Source organism: Hirundo rustica, chromosome 3 (assembly GCF_015227805.2).
Source record: "Hirundo rustica isolate bHirRus1 chromosome 3, bHirRus1.pri.v3, whole genome shotgun sequence".
NCBI classification, from domain to species: Eukaryota; Metazoa; Chordata; class Aves; order Passeriformes; family Hirundinidae; genus Hirundo; species Hirundo rustica.
This window is the reverse complement of record NC_053452.1, coordinates 3,826,974-3,844,121: the sequence shown is the minus strand read 5'-3', so window position 1 is coordinate 3,844,121 and position 17,148 is coordinate 3,826,974. Positions and strand designations below refer to the sequence as shown.

At 42.0% G+C, this 17,148-nt stretch overlaps 1 long non-coding RNA gene across 1 annotated transcript in view; it reads left to right on the top strand.

The window, feature by feature from the left end:
• LOC120750460 (uncharacterized) overlaps positions 1-16,763 on the top strand; it is a 32,562-nt gene extending 15,799 nt beyond the window's left edge. Inside the window, exon 3 of the long non-coding RNA XR_005699998.1 lies at positions 16,588-16,763. This is a non-coding gene — a long non-coding RNA (uncharacterized LOC120750460). The remainder of the gene's footprint in view (positions 1-16,587) is intronic.
• The last annotated feature ends 385 nt before the right edge of the window (positions 16,764-17,148 follow it).

Here is a 17,148-nt window from a genome sequence, read left to right as displayed (position 1 = left end):
TTACTTGACAGCCAAGATAATTTCAGTGAGAAAGGAGTAAAAATTAAATATATATAGGTCCACACGCATATTCCATATACATACACCCTGTTAATTTACTCATGTCATCATCAGTTGCTTGTTTTTCCCTCATTCATCTGGAGTAGGTCTTGCTGGAGGAGCAGTCTGTGGGAGGACATTTGAGAGGAGAAAGAGTTGTGTGGTTTCTTGTCACTCTCACTGTTAAGCTGAAGCTGCGTTTGCATCAGCTTTGTAATTAATGTGCCTCCATGTGAGAGTAGCACCTTTATGGCACCTAATTTGGTTCTAGAGCCAGCATTGCACAACACGTTGATTTTGTTCCTCCTTTTCTCTCCCCTCTTTCTAAGAATATACTTTAGGCTGGGAAAACAGCGGGTTTGGTTTTTTTAAAAATTTATTCTTAGTTATGTATTTCTGGCAGGTAAAAATCTGTTTATCGATCACAGCAGGAACAGGGCTTGCAATTTAAGTATCTGTAAGCAGCCATACTCTGTATTTGTCAGTCAGTGTTTATCTAGACTTGCTAACATGTACTGAATTCCTGTTTTCTATTGTATCTCAGTTCTGATGTATTAAATAACAGATGATTAAAGGTGTATTTTTGGAGGGAGTACTTTCTAAATCAATAAGCTACCTGGGAACATTGGTTACTTCTAATCATAGTCCATCCTGATGTATACTGGGCTACCACTGAAGGTCAATGAAAATGTCTGTTACCTCTCTAAGCTATGACATTCTTCCCTAGAGTTTGACAAGTGTACTGGTTTGGCTAGCAGGAGTTTCTTGGTGTTGATATCAAAAGAGAAGCTTCATACTTGCAATCACAGAGGAAGGATTTAAATTGTAACAGAAAATAGCACTCTTATTTTTATCAGTCATTCACGTGTTGCTATTTGCTTTTCACAGTTTCCTGATTTTGTTAGTGACATTTGAGGCTGGGGAGCATCGTATGTGACAGTAGAGATGTGCAGTAGTGCCTTGTGAAAACTGTTACATGTCTAAACTTAAATACTTCAGTCCTTTTCTTCCTTCTGCAGGTCTGTGCAGGTCTGAAAAAAAGGATTTTTTTTTTTTTTTTTTCCCCTTAGGAAACAGACTTTTTTATCAGGGCAAAATAATATCTATTCTTCAACTAGTGCAGGAAGCCAACTAACTTCCTCCCTTGCCTAGCTGTGTTGCCTTAAGCCTGATGATAGATTTGGAGTTGTACAAGCCTCTGGCATCAATGCAGTCAGTCCCTAAAAAGTCATATTTTATGAGAGTCACTGTTTTCAAAAGACAAAAATCTGTTCCTGTATAAGAAACAAACAAACTTACATGTGTCTTTTAATTGACTGCACCCACCTTTGAAGTTGTTAGATATTTACTAAATAGGCTTTCATGGCCAGTCTGGAGTGTTTTCATTCCACATCCATCAAGCCTTACTGATGAATGTAGAAGTTATGAGGTGGTTGAGAGAAAACCAACAAACTAGATTCGGAACACGCATGGGTCACCAAGAATATGATCATTTGGGGTTTTCTTCCCTTTTCCTGTCATTAGCCAGTTTGTTTCTTCTGCTTCCTATTTTAATTCTTTAACTTTTATTTTCTTTATTTGCCCTATCTGCACTGGGATTCTCTTCCTCTTCCTTCCATCCAGCATCATGCTGCTGAAACTGACTTGTGGTGATTCTGGGCTTTTCTGGCACTGCTCACTTGAGATAAAAAGTGACAGCCCGGGAGCCCCATCGTGTGCTCCAGTGCTTTCAGCCTGTAGCACAGAGCAGTATATCAAACACCAGCAGGCCAACTCCTTTTTGTTGCATTAGCCAGTCAAGCATTTTGTGCTGCTGAATGTCATCTTATTTAACATTTTGTTAAACAACTTCTAAAGGTCTTAACAATATGACAGATGGGCTATTGAATGGATGCTTTAAAGGCAAAGCATTAGTTTGTTTTTGTTTCATAGTGTTTATTGTTAGTTAAGTACTGCTTAAATAAATCAAGCTTTTCCCTCTCTCTTTTACAATGCAGACACATTCAAGAGAGGGTTTTATTCTTCTTGTGATGGCTGTGTGTTTCATTCTGTCAGGCAGACATGATATATGGTGGTCTCATTTCCAGTCAGCCTCTGCCTCATAGGATATGAACCCAAAGTTTAGGTCATGTCTCTGAAAGGTTAAAGTGTGCTTTGAGGAGTTAAGTAAAATTTGGAATGATTTTTTTTTTTTTTTTCTAACCTTCTTTCAAGTTAAAACCTTCACTGTCATCTGTCCTGTCTCTAAACTGAATTTCTGTAACCCTCAATCCTGACTACTGTAACAGCTGAGTCCATGTGAAGGCAGCAGACTGGGGGAACCACGTTCCTTCCAAAGGTGAGAAATCCAAAAAGTGCATGTGCAAGCTGGCTGTCCCTTTGGCACAAGTGGAAAAACTTCTTTTTGACAAGAAGCAGTCAGCTGCCTCAAACCTCCGTGTGCCATGCTGGGGTTGGGACTGAGCTTACCTCCAGAGCAGCTGTGTGGACAGGCAGTGGTGGCTGGCAGGCAGAGCATGCTGTATCTGCAGATAATCCAGAGACTTTTTCTAGGTATGGTCACTGATTTCTGCTACCGAGGTATTAAAGTTGCCCTTTGCTTTTGGTAACACTGAACTGCTGGATTTAAAAGTTGTGTGTGTTAGATTTCTGCTGAAAGTGTTCTCTTACGTTCTATGGGCAAGTCAGAGACAGAATTTCTTGGCAGTGTGAGAATTCTGTTTCATCCAGACTGAAGGACTATTGCTGGGATGGTGTGAAATGGGAAATAAAATATTTGGAAAGTCAAAGAGAAGCCATCTCCTCCCTGCTGCAGGTGGGAGGTTAGAAAGCAGAGGAAGTAGCATTTCCAATCCCTGAGAGTGTTCATGGCCAGGTCGGATGCACCTCATATCAAACTGATCTAGTGAAAAGTGTCTCTGCCCCTGGCAGGAGGATTGAAACAAGACCTTTAAGGTCCCTTCCAGTCTAAAACATCCTGTGATTCTTTGAGTAACTGCTATCCCTGCAGCATCTTCTGGGCCTGAGTTCATGGGCTGCAGAGCTGTGGCTGTTTTGCAGCTTGCTGAAGTCTGATGTAGTTCAAGTTGCTGATTTTGCTTCTGCAAAGAGCCTGCGCTAGCAGCAGGTGTTTTCAAGATTTTGGGATGAGTCACCAAGGTACGAAATGCAAGCAGTGTGCCTCCTCCTCTTTTTCTGACAGCACATGTTCATGTAAAGTACCTGTCAGGATTAGTCCTTGGCTTGAGTGCAGATGTTGGCAGTCTATTTCCAGAATTTTGAAAATATGATACAAGATGTAAGAGTCAGAAATTTTGTATGGTTATCGATTCTTAGCTTGTTTTGGACTTCTGGGGAATACTGAGCTGATTGTAGCATTCCAAAGTATGAAAATGCTAAATGTTTCCTTGGGAAAATTGTGAATTTCTGTCTGTGGTAAAAAAATTTTGGTCTGTGGTGGTCATTAGAGGTCCAACTTTACAGGAGCAGGTAATACCTCTGGTGTTTTGACCAAATTCTAGTTTCAGCAAACAAAGCTCTTCTGTCTCTTACTCCCTTTGCTGTCTCTAGTGGCATATCTATTCTTCATTTCATTGATAATTTATTTCATTCATCATTTACATACAGAACTGGGGAAGGAAATACAGGTCTGTTCCTGAGGCAGTGGCCTTAGGTGATGCCATTTGCCCACAGTTTTTGAGCATCAATTCCTCATTGGGCATATGGGAGCCAATTAACTTATTTATTTGGTGAGACAGTATCTGGCTTATTAAGTGTCTACACCATTTGTAATTTAATGGTGTCTGGGTCCCACTTTAACTGTTCATGCATCTTTGAGAGACAAATAGCAGTAATACATTTGCTCTCATTAATTTGCAGACTGGCCTTTTTTTTTTTTTTTTTTTTTTTTTTTTTTTTTTTTTTTTTTTTTTTTTTTGTTCATTGTCCTTTTTTTTTCTTTTTTAATAACTCCATCCCCCAAACTTTCAAAACACTCATCTGAAATAACAAAGTGTTACAGATGAGGTCTTCTGATTATTGCCCTTTAAAGCTTTTTTCACATGGCCAGGCTTCACAAAAACCTATTTTACTCAAAGAAATTAGGTTTCTGGTTAGCAGGAGCCCTAAATAGACATGAATTACAGGAACGTCCTTTGAAATCCCACACAGTACTTGTTTCATTAAATCCCATGAAGCGACCTTAATTTAGTGGAACACTGGATAGGTTGTTCTTTTAACCTATTAGCACTTTGGCCAGTCCCATAAACCATATTCATGGATGATTCCATCAAGAAGGACAACAGTGGGATTAATATTATTTCAGGATACAGTAAATGCCACAATGATGAAGCTGTTTAAGATCTGGTGCTCACTGTGTCACACTGAATGCATTGACATTTACTCTGCCATCACTTCATTTCCAATATTCCTTCCAAATCAGCCGATGCTAATGTTTCAGTGTGTGTGTGCGGAATACAATTCCATCACGGCTCGGGACGAGGAGAAATGAGCTTAAAGCAAGTCCTTCTCTGCTGTGACTTGGTACATGGCTAGGAAAGAGCAAACACACGGGGGGAAGTGTGGCAAAATCAGGCCTTTGTGCTCTGGGGAGTCAGCCCAGCCACAGCCGGGTGCAGGTGTAGGTCAGTGGTGTGTTTATAGGGCGAAGGGCACAAGGGAAGAGCCCGTTTGCTCACCATGTGGCAAAGAGGCAGCATGAAAAAGAACTGGCTTTTCCACAGGACCAAGATGGCACCCACTGCCTCGCTCTGCCTCCTTTTGCCTTTGGAAGGACAACAAAGGCTGCCTAGTTACACACCCCTGCACCACCATAATTGAACTTTAGGAGGCTTTAATATCTTTCCTTCCCCCTCAGCAGCTTTGGGGAGTCAGCACAGCGCCTTATGCTGTTCTGCAGGCTGATGACTCAAAGAGGATTTCAGCTGTAACTCAGTGGAGAGAAACATGCTCTTCCAGAGAGATTCCAGAGGGAAACAAACTGCTCCCATTTCAGTTTGTGTTGGGGCCTCTATCTTTACACGGCCAAAAAAAAAAAAAAAGGATCCCAAATTACCTCACTGAGGTTTGCACAGGAAACCAGAAGTTTGAACACAAGTTTCCCCAGCCTCAGTCTATTCAAGAGACGTTCCTTGATGTGGCTGAGAGGTAGCAGGAGGGATGAGGAGAGGGTTGTCACGGGGCATGACTGATGTGGCTGCGCAGCTATCGGCTATGCTGGGTGGCACTGCATGTCTGCTCGAGTTCATCTGTCATGTTCAGCTGCGATGCAGGGGAGAAGATTACACAGCTGGCTTCATTAATCACTACCACTCTGGTAAACTGTGGGAAGCAGGGAAGATCTGGGTCCTCTGTAATCCAAAATTCTTGAAGCTGGGAGAACGAGGTAGGGGAACTAGTTAATGTGCTGGTCTCATATTGATATCCTCCAGCAGGATTTCTCTGTTGGTCACTGCTGGAGGTGGTAGGAGTTGGTTATTCGCTCTGAATTGGTGTGATCATTCTTGTGCTAGGGAATGTCCAAATAAACTGTTACTACTGTAAAGAAAATGAGCATTATGAGTAGAAAACAAGGAGTTGAGGAGAACTGAGAGAGTCATTGAGACTTTGGATTTATTGGATATGCAGGAAGAGTATTGGTTAAGCAGGTCTATCCAGATTTGGGTTTAGATTATTTTAATACAGGGAAAGACAGTCACAGTCTATTTGGTCTAGGTTAGACAAACAATTATGGTAAGGTCAAAACAATGCAATACTTGTACTCACATAAATGGAAAATGTGCTGGATTGTGCTCTGCATGGTGGAAATTAATGTGCCTATCTGGGTAAAATTTCTTTGAAATGGTTCGTGATTCCATAAAGATAACTGGATACTTGACTGCCTTACTTGTATATGATGTCACACAGTGGGTTGAAAACTTTGACCTTGATTTTCTTGGGTGCCCACCGGCATCTTCCATAAGAACTTGTGTCCTTTTATTGTATCATCACAGAACCTTATCATTAATATCCTTTAACTGATGCTGCTAACACATCTGTGCTCTACTTGGAAAAAGATGACATATTGCATTTGGAAGGCCTCATTGCATCTGGAGAACTCAAGAAAATCAGATACTATTAGCAGGAAGTGTTAAAATGGCAGATTATAAACCCAGACAGACCCCCTTCTTCATGGAACAGAAATCTACCACTGAAATATATTGAACTGCATTGGTCTTCAGAGTTTTGATAAAGAATTTTATACCCTCTTCATACAAAAACTGTTCAGCTCACTGGAGAAAGTGAATAGATTCCAGAGTCTATGTAAACAGAAATCTATGAATTTGGCCTACATTTTACCTGAGCATTTGAAGCCTATAAATTCTTTTTCCTCTGTTACAGCTGAGCCATAACGGGCCTTCAAGGTCTGCATTACAGCTATTTTGAAAAGGAAGTTGGTATTTGATTTGTGTCTTGTGTCAGTAGTCTGGAGAAGAATTTTGGTGGAGGAGTGGTGAAGAAAAAGGCTAGGTCCTGGAGAGAAGCCAGAAGATAGATAGGTGATATCTCTTGACCCTGTTGTCTGTGGTGTTATGATTGTACGGGATTTTGAGCTCCCTGCAGGGTGTCAGCAGTTCTAAGCTATTGTTAAGCTGCAAGGTGAAATGATTCTTCTGCCAAAACTCTGATTCTGTCCCATTTTGCTGGGGTTCGGACGTTGAAAGACTACACACATGCATATTTTAAGATATGTTTTCAAAGTGGAGAAATTGTTAGACTGCATGAAAAACATTTCCCTGTGATGGTTTTAGAGCTTTTCCTACTGCAAGAATGTGAATGCTTCAAAACAAACACATACTTTGAAAAAATAGACCTAATTTTCCTTGCTCTGTAACAGCAGGTGAAATCCTTTTAGATCTAACAGACTACAGAGGCCTCATGGTCTGACTGGAAGTCAGGTGTCTGCAGGGGACTTTTGATAAGCTTGGCCCTGGAAATGAAGTTTGCCTTCGGCTTTGGGCCCTTTACTTATTCCCTCTGACTCAGTTTCCTCATCTGCAAAGCAAACCTCAGAGAACCCTCTGCGTGTGCCATTAGCAAAGTCAACACTTACCCGCAGTTATTTCCTTGTTTAAGTGCAGGAAGATGGTTAGACTTTTGAACAGCCACCATGTGGTTCCTTCTTACAAGTTCTTCACCTTTCATTTTTATCAATTCCTGCCTTTCCCAACACATTTAGCATTGAAAGCTCATCTGTGTCCTTTGCTGCATAAGGTCTTTGCCTTTACCCACACTGTTTTGCAGCGGATTTGATTTATTGTTGCATCAAAAGATCTGGCTTACTTCAATCACCTGCCATATTTTTTTTCTGTGTTATCAGGTCAAATTTGAGTTATTTAATATGAACAATTTGCTGGAATCTCAGTGATAATATTTTGCGGAAACCTTATGGAATTTGGCAGGAATAGGATCATCCTATGAAGGTATCTGTTATTTGTTGGTAAAACAAAACAAGTACATTTTTGGAGTGATGGACTGTTCATGGCTATGTTTTGGTCAGCTGTATGGGACATTAATTTGGTATCTTTAGCATGTAATCACAAACTTTCAATATCTTATTTCAATAGAACTTTGGAAATAGAAAGGACATGAGAGGAAGGGATTTGTTTAATCTTGAAAGGACGGGGCTTGGAAAAGTTTTTTTTTTTTTTTCTTTAAAAAAGTGATATCGTACTGGTTTAAGGGACTCCCGCAAGCTTGACCATTTTATGAACACATAGTATCAAGACTTTATTGACTACTTTTAATTCTATATTGTGTAGCGGTATTTGCCATGTTTTACCATAGTATTTAGATTCCTTAGTGACCTATTAATTCAAATTTGAGGTTAAGACAGCCTGTCTATAAAAAAAAAATAGTAAGTTGGAAGTGTCAGGAAAATTCAGTGGGCAAAAAAGAAGTAACTTTTTTAGAGGCTAGAAGTCCCTACTTGAGTGTCAGCATTAAATATTAGTTCCTTCCTTTGAGTGCCTGTGTCACACAGCCCTGTCAGAAGACTCCATGGGCACTTTCATAAGGGCACTCCAACATGGAGGTGCTGAAAAATAGTTTTAAATCAAAACAAAATCTTTGGTGTCTTTTCAAGAGCTTGAAAGGCAGCCAGGGACATTTCAGCAAATCAGCATGTCACTGTATTAACACCAGACAAGTAAAAGTTGTGCCGAGTGCAACAGGGAAGACTGTGTAGGGTGTGCTCCAGAAACCAGCTCTTTTCCAGCACGGTTGTTAGACACCTTGCAAAGCCAATGCACGTTTTTTTTTTTTTTTTTTTTGGGAATAAACTAATTTCTGTTATTTTTGCTGGTTTCTCCTGGATAAAATTACTTTCTGTTACTAACATATGCTTCAATTTGAACAAGACCATTGAGTGGTGACAGCTGCACACAAAAATAGTGACAATTCTTGGTGGCTGCGCCTTTGTCTGCCTCTTTACCAATAGTCTTGCTTCATGGATTGTGGGACAATGCTGGAAAGCAGATCAGTAAAAGTGGGTTGCAGAAGATGTGTGATCAAATTGCAGCTTGGAATTTCTGTAAAGTGCAACAACTTGCCTGTGTCCCAAACAGAGGATGAGGTACATCTGCACTGCCTATTTCTTCAGGCAAAAGAGAGAAGAAACATTGCAGCTGGCAGAAATTTGCTTTTGGGCAGAGAATATCCAAGTGCTAGCTCTTATCCTGGAATCAGTCCTCTTGCTTGTTGAGAGCAACTGAGAGCTTCCTGCTAATTTTGGGGAGCTTATGTTCAAAGCAGCTATAATGCAGTTGTCTACAATGAAACACAGCTGAGCCTTCTGCATGTACCTGACTTACGTTTTCCAATTATTTTATCACAAGTGTAGATACTGCCTTTTTGGTTTAGGTCTTGCCAATTTTAGGCTTCCTAAGCTTGGTCCCAGTTTTCACGGGTAGAACACTGACGTCAGTGTGGTTCTTAGCCCAAGCAGGAACTGCTTCAAAGACCTCTTGGGTTTAGCTTTTTCACGTTGTCCAACAAAATTTCTCCTTTTCATAAGGTCAGCTGACTCTATCATCTCACTCCTACTAACCAAGTAGCCCAGCTGGCCATCCTGGATCCCTTTCTTGTTTCCAGCCATACTCTGTCAGTGAGTCCATCCAGCTCTTCTGCTGATTACCTCATATTTAGCTGCAGAGGTGCACAACAGCGCTCTTTCCCTTGGAATGGGAATGCTTTCTTTTACGGAGAGAGAACAGGATGATTTCCTGTGTGAGACTCACTGAGGATTAATGGGTCTGTCAAGATCTGAAATCGGCAGCTTAGCAGGGCTGACACATGAAAGGACTGCAGTGCTATGTGAACCACCTTCCAGGCTTAAAACTATTTCTGTAGTTCAGTTCCAGAGAGCTGAATGAACATGGACTCAGAATTCAATTACTTCCTCCCCAGCCCCAGTAGAGATCCATTTACATGCCAGGAGAAACCATTGCTGAACAAGAACATAACGCTGCTCTCCCAGGGACTCCATAAGCAGGATAGCTGTCCTCCAAATCCTGCATGTTTGGCTGGAAATCTTCAAAGATTGCTGTTTACCACGTGGCAAACCTGTGCTTTTCCCCAGTATGTCACACAGTATTTTTTTTGAAAGCCCCTCTCATGCTTTTTAGAGACTTGAGGGCAGATCCTGGTCCACCATGGACTGACAGAAGAAACTTCTCTTCAGTAGGCCAGAAGCAGACCCTAGGGAATTTCCGGGGTAAAAAAGACAAAGCAGGATGGATATTTCTGAGTTGGTTTTTAATATATATATTTTCAGGAGGCAGTGTCTTGGGGGTCAAATCTTAGGCACCATTTCCTGTTTACCTGTCTTTGGATGGAGGAGAAAGGGGGGGGGGGGAAAACCCAAAGAAAAGGGTCTACAGAGGCATAATAGCCTTTCTTGTAATGACTGTGTATCTTTCACTTTACCCATTGAAGGAAAAAGCTGTGGACTGTCTTTGTAGCATTGGAGGAGATAAATAATATCTATGTCATGCTTTTGGCTGTAGGATGTAGTGGTACTTTATTTTGCAGCTGTAACTCTTTAGCAGGCTGCAGGAAAAGGAGAGGTATCCTGCTTCTGGATTTTACTCTGCAAATGCTCTATCTCTGGCTTCTCCAGTATGGTAAACTGAGACAAAAGATTTTTAGTGAAAATCAATCTTCTATGTATTGTGAATATTTAATGGTGTGTCATTTAAGCAATTTCCCTCCTCTGATTCTTTTGCTTGATTCATTCCCTTTTGTGCATCCTTCCTTGGCTTCCCTGTCTGTATCAAAGCTCAAGCAGCTTGTCTTTTTTGGGAGACTTGCCAGGGAAAATCCATAGGACAGTGGTTTGTAGAGTACAACTCCATTCTGGGTACGTCTTTCCCGGTGGCACTGGAAAACTGAAGGACGCTGGCACAGTGAAACCTACCCAGCCTGGTCCTTCCAGTCTGGGATGTGGATTTACCTTGTCAGCTCCAAAGGTTACACCCCATCTTTTGGTTGCAGACACCTCCTGTGGCTTTCAGTAGGAATTAGCGTACAACAGGACCTCAAAAAGTTGTTGGAAATCATTTTCCCGTGAACATTTTAAATGAAACCCCAGTCCGGCTGTAAAGGTTTGTGTTTTCCTGAGATGGGCTATTGAGCCTGAAAGGGGCTGCATTGGATCTGTTTTTCACTATCCCTTCACCTTGAATTTTAGTTGTATTTCTCCCAGCGGTGCTGACAGGATAATAATATTGTAACACTGTCACATCTGGTTAGGGAGAGGGGGCAGGAGGAGGAGGAAATGAGGAACTCTCTCCTGAACTAACCTAAGCTCTATTCTGTAAACAAACGAGCGCAGGAAACTCTGGTGAGTGGGCCACAGCCTCCCACAGCTGCAGAGGGATGGGTCTTGCCTTTTTCTGAGCACCCAGTGCTCTCATTAACTTCAGTGAACCCCAGAGACCCTGACACATGAAGATTTAGCAAGTCGGTGCTAATGCAACCTTTCATCTACTGTCTTCTTTCCCTCCAAAGTCAGTGGGGGACTTAGATGTTTGAGAACATCTGTTCATGTCTAAACATTGGGGTATTTACCTTTTCTAATATCTCAGGTGGCTCATTTGTACCCCAGCAGGTTCCTAGGAGCTCACTAGATGACCTCTGGGACTTGAATTCGAAAATAATGCCTAAAATAAGCAAGAGGAGGCAACAGCAATTTGTAATTTTTATTTTGTTTAAATAAAGAAAACATAACTGTGAAAAATGATTAAATTATTGATACTTGTAACTAATTATTATTTGCCATGTGATAATCAGCTTTGATAATAAGACAGAGGGTTACAAACTACCCAAACAAAACCTTGTTTTTTGTGGTAATTACCCAGGCACTGTAAATGGGATACCCTTTACTTTCAATGCTGCAAAACAAGCACCAGAGTGAAAAGCTTTTCCTGACAACAAAAATAATAAGCAAAAAGTGTCAGAAACCTTTTCCCCACTCTTTCCCATTTTAGGACTCAAAATCTACTGCCTGCTTGTATGACCTTTGTGCTCTGCAGTTGGGTAAGACTCTTCCATGGAGCACAGTGTGATTCCAAGCCTATTTTTGGCCCCACTAATCTGGAAAATGCAGATTCATGACACAGAGCCCAAGCTTGCTTGCCGGGTCTGGGCTTTCGCTGGCAGTCCAAATTCAGTCCCTCTGAGCTCTGTTGCCAGGCTCCCATTTAGTCAGGTACCAGTTCAGGCTGTGTAATGCTAGCAGCAGGACTCCCCATCTGAGAAGGGCTTCATCTTCTGGATTTTCTTTTTAATTTTTTGTGTGTGTGTGCATGTGTATTCATATCAAGTATGAGTGCAACAGATTTATTGTTTTGCCTCTCTTCTTCAACCCCCAGCTCCCCTCCTGCTATGGTCAGGAACCCCTTTCTGGCAGATCCTTTTTGTCTTTGCAGATGTAGTGGGGTTATGCAGTAAGATGAAATGCTTCTGTTGTCAGGGAGCCAGCCCAGCTGGCTAGGATCAGGGATGAAAATGTGCTGCTTGTATCATCCTCAGGCTGAAGAATTACATTCAGGTGTTGCACACCAGTTTTGAATAAATAGGGAGTGCACAGTGGGAAAGATCTGTAAAGTATCTGCTCTCCATGGTTCTCCTCTGTTTTCTGCTTCTTGTTCCCCCCCATGTTTCATTTTGTTGAGATAGTGAATTGTATGCCTGAAGTCTGAGCAGATGAAGAGGAATCCTCAAGGAAGTTGAGGGGGTTTTCTCTTCTTTCATTACTTTATTCCCTTTTTTCCTAAGGACTCTTCCTGTAGCCCCACAAGAGTGGGACTGTGGTGATGAGGCATACAATCCTTATGAGTCTCTGTTGAATCTCTTCTGGGCAAACTAAATACTTGGCCTGGGTGTCAGCTGAGTCCTGAGGAGCAGAGTTATGCTAGGCTGTCAGAAGGAACTTAAAGGAGATGAGAAGGAATAATGTAGGGGAGCAAAGTTTCTGTATATGCTTACTGAAGAGTAATAAAGATCCAGGGAATCCAAAGAGTCATGATCCCAAGGCTTTTTCAGAAGGACGGAAACATTCCTTCTCTGAAGAGAAACTTGAAGATTCTCGGGGGAATGATAGAGGCTGCTCCCACATTTCATTCTTTCAAATTGGTTGTTGTTTTTTTTTCTTCTATGTTCTTTTTTTTTTTTTTTTTTTTTTTTTTTTTTTTTTTTTTTTTTTTTGGCCTACTCAGATTCTTTCTGCCAGGACATGAACTACAAATTATGTAGATTAAAATGGCAACCAAACCAATATACCTATTCAAGAGATAGGGTTCTGTATACCAAAAGCAGCCAGTTCAGCCTCTAACATCAAGGAGGCTGAGACCCATCTGTACTCTTAGATATATTCCATACATACTCCTAGGAGAAAGTACCACGATAGTGAGTAACATATGATGCTCAGTGGGCCTCCAGCTCTGGGCAAAGGAACCACTGTGACTTCTTTTGACACCTGGAGAAGTGAGTTGTCTGCTGGGTTCTTTGATTTAGGGATGGTATATTCCCTGTGAGGGCCAGAGTTGTTAAGGCTCAAGATTGAAAAAAAAAAAATAAATGAAAATTAAAATTGTGTTTCAAGCGTTACTGTGCACTAGGCAAAGACTGTGATCATGGCAGAGCTATGGTGTTTTCAACCCCATTGCTGGGGACATCATTGGTACTTTTCAAGTCTGGGTTGTTAACGAGGCTTTTTTACATGTAATACTGTATAGTCACTAAAACCGGGGAGTAAATCATGAGTACTACTGGATGTAGGGGGTGTTGAGGCTGTTTTACTGCCCTCACTTTCCTATGGGGTGTGGGCTATTACCCTGACAACTTAAATTTAAAAACAGCCAGATCCAGCCATATCTTCTGGCAACTGCAGTGGAAATTACGTGGACCATTAATTCAGCAGTGAGGTACAGATTCTGACAACATAACAGGGAATCGGAATGTTTAAAGCAGTTTTGGCTATGACTTTTGTATTATGCATGTTCCTGGGGAAATTTTTTCTTTTAGGCTTGCTTTTTTTTACCTGGGGGATTTTTTTTACATGCTTAATTTCTTTTAAAAGAAGTCTGAATGTGTAGGGTCTACTTTGCCTCCTTGCTGTTGGTGCGGTACTGATCCCGAATGCCGAGAGCAGAGACATTAAACATTATATTTGCTAAACAAAACTGACACATTCATACTTTCACACAAGGAAGCAGCGGCACTTCCCATGCTCCTGAGAGTTTAAAACGATCCATTTTATTGAGCGGTATAATGACAGCACTAGCTGAGCAGAGCAGTAATTATTATCTCTAGGAGACCCAGGAGAACAGTGTTTTTAAAGGAAAAATAGTGGTTTTCATGTATTTCTTTAAATTCTGATATCAGCAGTTCAAGATTTGTCAGGCGTAACTAAAAATAGGAATTGCAGCCAGATGTGTTTCAGGGGACAGATTGTGTGGAGGCCTCTTGGAGTCAATGGGGTGGGATACAGCCCAGGATTTGTCCATTGGCTCCCCTGCACTGGGAAACCTGGCACAGTTCAGCATGTGTATGATGAAAATCAAGTGGAAGGGAGTGTTTAACTTGTATTCAGGTTGTTTGAGGTGGGGGTAGGCAGTGGAGTTGACCCCTTTTTTCCCCCTGCTAGGATTTTTGTGAACACAGGTTGTCTGACTGCTGCTTGCTCTCGGTCTGTCTAGTATGACAATGTAAGATGTGAAAGTTAAAGTTGAAAAAGAAGTTGAGATGCTGCAAACTTCTTGGAGCGTGTACTGGTTTACATCAGGAGGTTTGGAGGGGCGTAAGTTTTGCTTACAAGACTAATCTTCAATATTTTGTGCTGCTGACAAAGTAACAAGTGCAGGCAAAATAATAGTAACAATGAGAGCAGACAGGGCTATAAATAGCTTTTCTTGTAATTGTCAACAAACAAAATTAAAAAATATGAGACATGATAAGGTCAGAAGACTTGAGTTTATCCTTTATCTCAGAGACACTGCTCTATGTCTGAAGTTTCCTTCTTTCTTATTACATTGTGAGTGTCCTCACAGAGCCTATGACTGCAGAACAGGACAGTGCCTTGCAGAATTACGCTCTTTAAGTGGTCACCCTACAGAGCTGGCTGTGTAATCCTTCTCGATGTTATTGGATCACAAACATATTTATCATATAAATAAATACTAAATTTGGTATTTTTCTGGGAATATGAGGTCCCTTTAAGAACTTATATGAGTAGAATGTGACATAACGAGTGAACTTCTATATTATTCTCTCAACCAAAACAACAAAAATTCCTAGAAAATTATACTGGTCAGATCCTCAGCTTGTGTGATTTGCCTTCTGAATGAGTTTTCCTAGAGCTGAACCAGTTCACTGTAAGTTCACTTGGCTTGTTATTAGCATGTCCTGTGTTACTCAGACATTCCGTCCTAAATTCAGCCAGTTGGCATTCTGCCCACTGTGGTTATTTTTGCCCTTTGTCCCTAAAGACTTTTCTGGGAGCCAAGGTCCAGGTGTATTCTTGGGTGTCAGCTGCATGTCAGATCTTAGGGTAGCATTAAATTCTGAACAGGACAAATGGAGTGCTGGCTGCTTCTTCCTCACTACAGAAAATTCTCCTACTTGATGACACAATTCCTTCATCCCCTAGATTTACACTTCATTAGAAACTCAAACCCGCTCCCAGGTTTTCAAGAGCTTGTTAGCTCTCAAAGCACCAAGAGTGCTGAAGAATTTGCATGTGGGAAGGCTTGGGGAAGGCAGTATGACGTGAAGTTTCTTTTATCCAGCTTTTCAAGTTGTTGTGGGTTGATGCTGGCCAAATGCCAGGTATCCACGAAAGTCGCTCACTTACTCTCCCCTGCCACAGTTGGGCAAAGGAGAGGGAAAGAAAATTAGCAAAGGGCTCATATATTGAGATAAGGACTGGGAGAAAAACGCTGTAAGAACCAAACTGGTTTAAATTTAAAGGTATAAATTAAATTTATAATTAACATAGTGAGAGGCGGATAATGAGAAAATAAAACATTTTTTTCCCCCAGCCCCTCCCTCTTTTCCACTGACAGTGCAGGGAGACAAGGTGTGGGGGCCTTGGTCAGTTCACCACTCAATATCTTCTCCCTGTTTGCTCAGAGAGAGGAGTATTTTCTGTGCTATGCTGTGGGATCTCTCACTTGGGCAAACAGTCTTCCCAAAACTGTTGTGGTGTGGGTCACTCATCCACAGGGTGACGTTCCCTAAAGATAGGCTGCTCTAGTTTGGAATCAGGGGCCCTCTCTTGCTCTGTTGGGGTCTCCCACTAAATCACAGCGTAGACTCTGGTATCCACCTGCTTTGACATGAGCACCTTTCCCACAGGCTGTGAATGGATTTTTGGATCCGCTGTGGACTTCATGCATTCCGAGGGGACAGTTTGTTTCACCGTAGTCCTCACCACGGTCTGCAGAGGAATCTCCACTATGACCCTCAAAGTGCCTCCTCCCTCTCCTTTTTACCACTCACCTTGGTGCCCCCATGTTGTTTCCCTCACGCGTCCTCACTTCCTCCTCTTCTCTGACTAGAAGAAAAACTACTGCTTGTATGTGCCTTTGTCAACAAGTTCTACTCATTCAAAGACCCTTGCAAGATCCCAAAGTGCAGAGAAGTTGATCTCATTTAGGTTCCTTGTTGGGGAATTGCTTGTGGGGCTGGCGGCCGCACCAACGCTGTGTGGGCAGTGGCGGCTGCTGCAGCGGTGCTGGCGCTATTTAAACTCTCTCTTCAGGCAGGGTGCTGGGAAGGGGAACCCACTCCTGCTGCCCCTGCCCTTTTCACCTGCAGTGTGGCTGGCTAGGGGCAGCCAGGCAGGCAAGGCTTGCTGCTGGCCACACGGAGATGGTGGTGGCCATGGCAGCGCATTGTGGGGAGCCACTCTGGGGATGCACCCCAGTGACAGCGCTTTGCCACTCCTGGAATAAAAGCTGCATGTGCCCTGTTTGATTTTCTTCTTAGATACATCATCCCAGAGGCGTTACTGACCTCTCTAACTGGGTCAGCAGATCTTCAGAGCCATCAGAGATTGGCTCTGTCAGACGTGGTGGAAGCTTCCAGCAGCTTCTTACAGAAGCTTCTCCTGTGGCCCCCACCCTACCACCCAGAAACCACTCTGTGTCAAACCAGCACACAAGATGAAGGTGAATAATGTGACCAGGATTTCAGGAGGAAAAAGAAAGCATTGACATAGAAGTACAATTTCAGTAAATAGCAGTGGTGCTAATTTCTGGCAAAACAGAGTTAGGTCTGTATGGAAAAAATTAATGCTTCTGTACCCGTGAAACAGAAGTAAAGATAGCTGATGCTTCAGGATAAAGTTCTTCATCAATCACTGGTTTATTTTATTAGCATTCATAGTGCTGTGTGGTGTGATTACTTCTGATGTCTTGTGACAAGCATAATGAGAAAATGCAGGGCCAAACCCAGACCTGGCACTGGACCCGCATACACAGCTCTGAATTTGGACTCTAATGTAACACATATGAAGGCATAAACCACCACAATAAACCTTTCCTGAAG